This window comes from Pseudorasbora parva, chromosome 21, assembly GCF_024679245.1.
Source record: "Pseudorasbora parva isolate DD20220531a chromosome 21, ASM2467924v1, whole genome shotgun sequence".
Classification (NCBI taxonomy): Eukaryota; Metazoa; Chordata; class Actinopteri; order Cypriniformes; family Gobionidae; genus Pseudorasbora; species Pseudorasbora parva.
Genome location: NC_090192.1, coordinates 24,976,757 through 24,983,699, shown reverse-complemented (window position 1 = coordinate 24,983,699; position 6,943 = coordinate 24,976,757). Strand labels below are relative to the sequence as shown.

The 6,943-nt window shown below is 35.0% G+C and overlaps 1 long non-coding RNA gene across 3 annotated transcripts; it reads right to left on the bottom strand.

Annotated features, from left to right (window-relative positions):
• Window positions 1-244: 244 nt before the first annotated feature.
• On the bottom strand, window positions 245-5,608 carry LOC137056013 (uncharacterized). Of its 3 annotated transcripts, none has more exons than XR_010900164.1 (6): window positions 5,066-5,608; window positions 4,453-4,608; window positions 2,992-3,192; window positions 2,587-2,750; window positions 1,780-1,843; window positions 245-1,656 (listed from the first exon to the last, which is right to left on the bottom strand). It is a non-coding gene; the product is annotated as an uncharacterized lncRNA (long non-coding RNA). The 3 variants fall into 3 exon arrangements; XR_010900163.1 differs by having other exon boundaries at window positions 2,587-2,739; XR_010900165.1 differs by lacking the exon at window positions 5,066-5,608 and adding an exon at window positions 4,824-4,878 and having other exon boundaries at window positions 2,587-2,739; window positions 4,453-4,571.
• Between the last annotated feature and the right edge of the window lie 1,335 nt (window positions 5,609-6,943).

The following is a 6,943-nucleotide window of genomic DNA, read 5'->3' as shown; positions in this document are numbered from 1 at the left end:
CCCTCAAGGGTACACCCGTTGTACCCTTATACATGGGTACAAATCTGTACCCTTGCAGTATGTACCTTTCAAAGGCAAATATGTACCTCTGAAGACAAATTTGTACCTTATAGTGCATGGTACTATAATGTACCTTTAAAAAAGGTACATATTTGTCCTTTTAAGGGTACTGCCCCAGTGACAAGCATTTTGTACCTTGTGATGGCAAATTTGTACTCTATTTTGCACATTAAAAAGGCCAGAATAATTTTAATCACATTTATTAAATTCTCACATTTTCAGAAGAGGTTTCAAGCAATCACAATGTCACAACAGGATACATATATTGCACTTTTTTCAACAGTACATTAATTTATTAACATTAGTTAATTAATTGTAACTTTATACCCTTAACATTTTATCACATATTATTCTCACAGTCATTACAGGATGCTTATATATTAAGCAATTTTACTGTTAGGTTTATACTAACTTCATATAAATAATATTAAGCTTTCAAAATCAGTACATACCATTTTAACCGTAATAACACAAGTAACATTAACAAAGTTATTTCATTTTTTAAAAAAACAGTACTAGATCTCATTTTAAAGGTCCCTTTCTTTGCGATTCCATCTTTCAAACTTTAGTTAGTGTGTAATGTTGCTGTTAGAGCATAAATGATACCTGAAAAATTATAAAGCTCAAAGTTCAATGCCAAGAGATATTTTATTTAACAGAAGTTCCCTTTCAAAGCCTACAGCGAACGGCCGGTTTGGACTACACCGCTGCACTTCCTTCAGGAATGACGTCACTAAAACCGTTTGTTGACTAACCCTCCGCCCACAAGAACACAAAATAGGGGGCGTGGTCTCGTTGCTCTCCCACGTGGAGAAGAGCGCGCATTCAGCACATGCATCTCCCCATTAAGGTAAGAGGTGGGACCTTTCCGGGCAAAGTGCGCTAAGCTGCTGTCCAATCACAACACAGGAAGCGCTGGCCCAATCAGAACTCGTTACGCGTTTCTGAAGGAGGGACTTTATAGAACAAGGAAATCATCAGGCCGTTTTTAGGACAGAGAAAACAGCAGTGTGTAGATAATTAAATTGTGTGAAAAATACTGTTTTTTTACGAAACATGAACTCATGTTATATTGCACACTGTAAACATCATCAGAGCTTCGAAAACACACGAAGAACGGGACCTTTAACATTTTCTATTACAGTCTACATGTTCTAAAATGTTTTGAACATCAATAAATCAAAGCAATCTTTTTTCAACAGTAAATTCATTTTAACTTTATACCCTTAAAACATTTAATCACAAACACATTTCACTAAATGCAGTATCTGTAAGAATTTTCTGTAGCTCTAATGGGAGCAAAGACAACGTAGTCTCTTTTAGTACAGGATATTGATTATTCGGGTGACAGTTATTGGAAGGGGCTTGCCACCCACCTCACCAATCTTTGCTATGGCATGCTACAGGAAGGTCAGTGTATTCTTCATGTAGGGTGGATGAGCCATGTTTAAAAGATAGTAGGCACTGAAGGCTGCAATTGTCCCTTCTTCAACTCCTATTTCCCCTGCACACCTCCACTGGAAAATGGCTCTCTCCAAGAGGGTTCAAGTCAGTGTCTACCAAATGTATGGTTGGGTATGGCGTATCAGCATCACACTGCAAGGAAAAATAAAGAACGTGTTAAACATCTATCAGTTAAACAATTCAATAACTATCAGAACTTTATAACAGGACATGTATCAGATTATTAAAAAGTGAGTTTAACAAATGGTTCCATACCTCTCAATGCGAATAAGCTCTCAGCTTTCTCAGTGCTTTAAAAGTGCTGCACGAAAGTCAGAATCTGTAATAAAAATAGATAACACACTACTCAATAATGTAATATTATAAACTTCCTGCTTTCATATTAATTTATACCCTCCCAAAAGTGGTTTCCTTTATTCATTGTAAGTCATAGTTCAGAAATTTTAAAAATAAAACAAAAACACATTAACTGGAAATATCAACAAATGTAACATTAATATAATTTTTTTTACTAACCCTTAAGTGACAGCAGCCTAATAATCCAATAATCTAATAATCCTAATAATTATTTAAAAATGTTTTTGAATAAATTCAATGAATCATTAATAAATACGTTTTATAACTGGATGAATCAGTGTTTTTGAAGAATCTTTTGAATGAATGATTTATTGACAAAACATTTCTAACGGTCACTTGATTGCGTAATATGTAAACGATACAACCGTTAATTTCAAAAGGTGGTTTGCTCTATTTTGATCACTATTATTTATATCCTGTGTGGTTTAAAACTTTTCTCTCTGGCTCAGCGAAGCAGCACGAACACAGAGTTGAATGTTTTTGAGTTAAAAAAATTCTTATCTTTTTATGGTTAACTTGAATTAGGGATGTGACAGTGAGGAAATTTTCCCACAGGTTAATGACGTGTGACAACACCAGTAATACCAGTATCACCAGCTGGGCTTTTAAATCACTAAATCTATATAAACTGAAAGTAACATGCACATGGTCGCTTGGGCACATTAATCCGTAATTGCTCAAAACCACTATGTTTTATGTCAATACCTGGTAGTTCTTTTGCAAGCATCTCTTCATCTTTGTAGACTTTGGCCAATGGAGCATTTCTTTGAACAAGCTCAAGCACCTTTGTCACAATACTGGTAAAGCCATCCTTGAATCGCTGGCTTAAACTGACAGATGAAGAACTTCATCACACAACTGAAAATTGACTGAATGAAAAAGTTAATCATTCACATGAACTAAAAATACTTTAAAATCAAATCAGTAATTTTAATATTCTTTGTCTCAAATATTTCTAAGCTTGAATGGACATATTTCATCACCTGAAGGTTTTGAAAATTACAACAATTTTACAAACTGTAAATTAACATTTTTGCATACTTTGTTTATAACGACATTCAACATTTATTTTAAGCTGCAAACTGATTTAAAATCCGTGATATCACTGACCCTTGAGGTTGTTTTTAAGAAAGGATATTTCTTAAGGATATGCTCCAGTCATTCCATCTCTTATCTCCCGTCTTCGCACGCAAAAGTCTGCTGCATTCGGTCATTGACCACAGCAGTGTTTGATCGCATCTTGCTTTACTGGATATGTAGGACATTCACAGGACCCTCAGAGGATGCATCCTCACCAATGAAAGCAATCGCCTATTGGATCAAATGTTAAAAAAAAGTAAATAATAATAACAACAACAGTTAAACCTCAAAAACACATGATTCCATTCACTAATTCTTTACCTTACAGAGATATTCAATTAAAGAATGCACAATGAATTCCTTAAAAAAATACTATGCAAATGGTTCTTTCCATGTCAATGGTTAAACCTTAAGTTTATAAAGCGACAAGAATACTTTTAGTGCGCAAAAACAAAATTAATGACTTTATTCAACAATATCTTCTCTTCTGTGTCAGTTTCATGTGCCCTTTACATTCAGCACTTCCATTTAGGTTCTACATTTGAATGCTGGCTCAGTATTGGCTGAATCCCGAGTCAGCATCACATGTATGCGACATGCTGCTCAGGTTAAAGGGTTAGTTCACCCAAAAATTAAATTTATGTCATTAATGACACCCTAATGTCGTTCCACACCCGTAAGACCTCTCTTTATCTTCGGAACACAGTTTAAGATATTTTATATTTAGTCTGAGAGCGTATGCAAGTATATGCACACTATACTGTTCATGTCCAGGAAGGGAATAAAAACATCATCAAAGTAGTCCAGATGTGACATCAGTGGGTTAATTAGAATCTCTTTTTAGAATCGAAAATACATATCATGATTTGGAACGCGTGTCAAACTGCTGAAATCACGTGACTTTGCTGATCCGAATCGATTCACTGATTCATAACTGATTGAATCTTTATTTCAGGATTGAAAACAAACAGGGAAGAGAAGACAATGCTGAATAAAGTCGTAGTTTTTGGAGCAAAATGTATTTTTGATGTTTCAAGAGCTGCTTAATTAACTCACTGATGTCTCATATGGACTACTTTGATTATGTTTTTATTCCCTTTCTGGACATGGACAGTATAGTGTGCATACACTTGCATACGCTGTCAGACTAAATATAAAATATCTTAAACTGTGTCTGAAGATGAACGGAGGTCTTACGGGTGTGGAACGACATTAGGGAGAGGAGTTAATGACATCAAATTTATTTTTTGGTGAACTAACCCTTTAAAAGCGTCGGCCAATAGAGTTGGAATTCTGAAGTAGAACCTGGAAATGCTGAATGTAAACAGCACGAGATGGATACAGAAGAGAAGACATAGTTAAATGAAGTCTTTATTCATGACCTGAAGGCAGACAACCTATTGTATAATTTTTAATTAAATTACTCTTTAGTTGTCAAATTATATTTAGCTCTTGTTTAGTAACCAATTTTAACTACAGGAATCCACTTACCCCTGACTCAGATCTGCAAAATGCTGCTGGAGATTGTACAGGGAGTCTCACATTTTTGTGCCCAAACTTCTCCTTACTCTTTCTTACCTCATCTTCATGGACCAGAGCTGCACGCTCAGCTTTAAATTTGCGCTTGAGGGACTGGTGCCAAGTGTCCTAACACATGTGGGAAAAATATGGTATAGTTAATACAGGCAAGATACTTTGAATGCATATAAACAGAATCTACCACTTTCTGTCAATTAGAATAGCTAAGATGTAAACAAAATCTAAGACCAATTAATAAATGGAACAATAACCTTAAGGAACTAATATTTACACTGGTAAAGTCATTTCACATGATGTAAAGTCTACCATTCCTTGTAACTTACATAGCCGTTCCCTTCAATATCCTTTAGAAAAGGGTATTTCACAATAAGTTATTTTGCAACGTGCACATATTCTGCATTTGTTGGATACCTAAAAGATTAATTTAAAATCAATTGGAAAAAAACTAAAACATTTTTAATTCTTATTACTTAAGTAACAAATACTTCAAATCCATGTCAACAAAGCACTGTTTCACACATATGCATTCAAAATATTTATGTTGCTTTACAAGTTGCTGACTTACATTGTGTGTTCTATCATGAAGAACTCTGATGATTCTGTGTCTATCCTTCTGGCATTGTTCTTTGTAATCAAGCTTGGCCTGAATATCTCCAGAAAAGACTGGAATGGCAAATCCAGCAGGCAGTCTTCCTCTAGTTGCATTTCTGCAGTGAGGGTGGAGTAGTAGTTAAAAACTTGCATTAGTAGTAATACTGATGATTAGCCACAATGCTGAACAATTTTCTAATGTGACACATGCATACGGTTACTAATGTACCAATGAAGATAAGTAGTGGTCGGCTGATGTATTGACAAAGCAGACATTGTCTGAAAATTGGCCTTTATAAATTTCACCATCGGCTTGTACGTTTTCTGGCTGGTCGATGTTACTTATTTTGACAGCGCTGAGAAGCACAGTCTTGTGATATTGAAAAAAAATCAATATCGGTTGATCACTAAACATAAGGCAAATATAATACACAAACTACACAAAAAATGTTATACTTACATTTCTTTAATCGAAGTTTGTTGATAGGATTCTGCTGGCACTGGTTCTAATGTTAGTGTCCCCTCATCTCCTTCACCTCATGCAAAAATTTGTTTTTTAAAGGAGCCTTGAAATAAATGAGAGATCATGTTATCTGTAGGCCACACTCTATTGCTTCTCCATCTACCTCATTTACTGAAATTTAAAAAAAAAAATTTTTTTTTGATTTATCAGTGAGTTGGATGTTTTAACATCAACAATAAATACAATGTCTTTTTCAATAACCATTCAGCAGTATATAAAAAATCAACTGTAATTTAGAAAAATACATAATAACACTACTTGTACACACTGAGAAAAGGTACAAATATATCACTGGAGTAGTATCCTAAGGTACAAAATATAAAAGGTACTGATATGTACCTTTTAACGTAGTAACAGATAAATTAACTTTTTTCCGAGAGTGAGAGTAGAGGCAAAATCCTTTAAATTAGCAGCTCAAAGACTAGAAACTTATTTCACTAGTTACCGTAACCAGTTCTGCTTAATAATGGTAAACTAATTTCACTTGCTGTCCTTGGAAGGGCTCGATGTCTACCGTCCAAGGCACAATTCCGGGCACTCGCCTCAGTTGACTGCTGCTTACGTTGTTCGCTCTTGCATGTCTGTCAGGACTAAATGATTATAACTCACGTGGACATATGTTTGCGTTATTTATAGAATAAAACTGATATAAAATCAACTTCGATAATATTCGTAAGGCATATGATTTTAGACTGACCAAGAGACACGTTAAAATTAACCCAGACAGGCTTTCGCTTGCATCCACAGAGAACACGTATTAACGTTACTGTAGTAAGACAATGCTGGGAAACTGAATTAAAAAATCTGGGGTTACGTTACTTATTGAGACCCAGCTTTAGTGAATAGAAAAGTCTATTCACACAAAGCGCGGTAGTTAAATCTGTTAACGTTAACGTTATATGGCCGTTTCATTGCTTTTTTTCACAACACATTGAGCAATGTCTCGCGGTAGAGTATAAGTTATCTTAATTTATGTTTAAAAATAATTGTAATAACAACAATAAACTAAAAAAACATAACAATGCGTTGGTTTGTCAGGTCTGTGTTTTCGAATAAATTTTTCCCTCACGCGTCAGGCAGGCATAACGTTAAACGTTACAGAGGCAATGTGAAGGTGAACATGATTCGAAAGGTAACCAATAATTTTCACTGTAAAGTTACTTAAACCTAAACTTACCTCTGAATTTCTGTGCTTCGTCTTCAGTAACATGTATTCCAGATTCTTCCATTTTTTGAAGAAAACCCTCCATCAACAGCGTCAGATTCAGAAATGAGCCATATTGTCGAACCGTCGTGCACAAGCTCAACTTCTTTGCGCATGCACTGCGC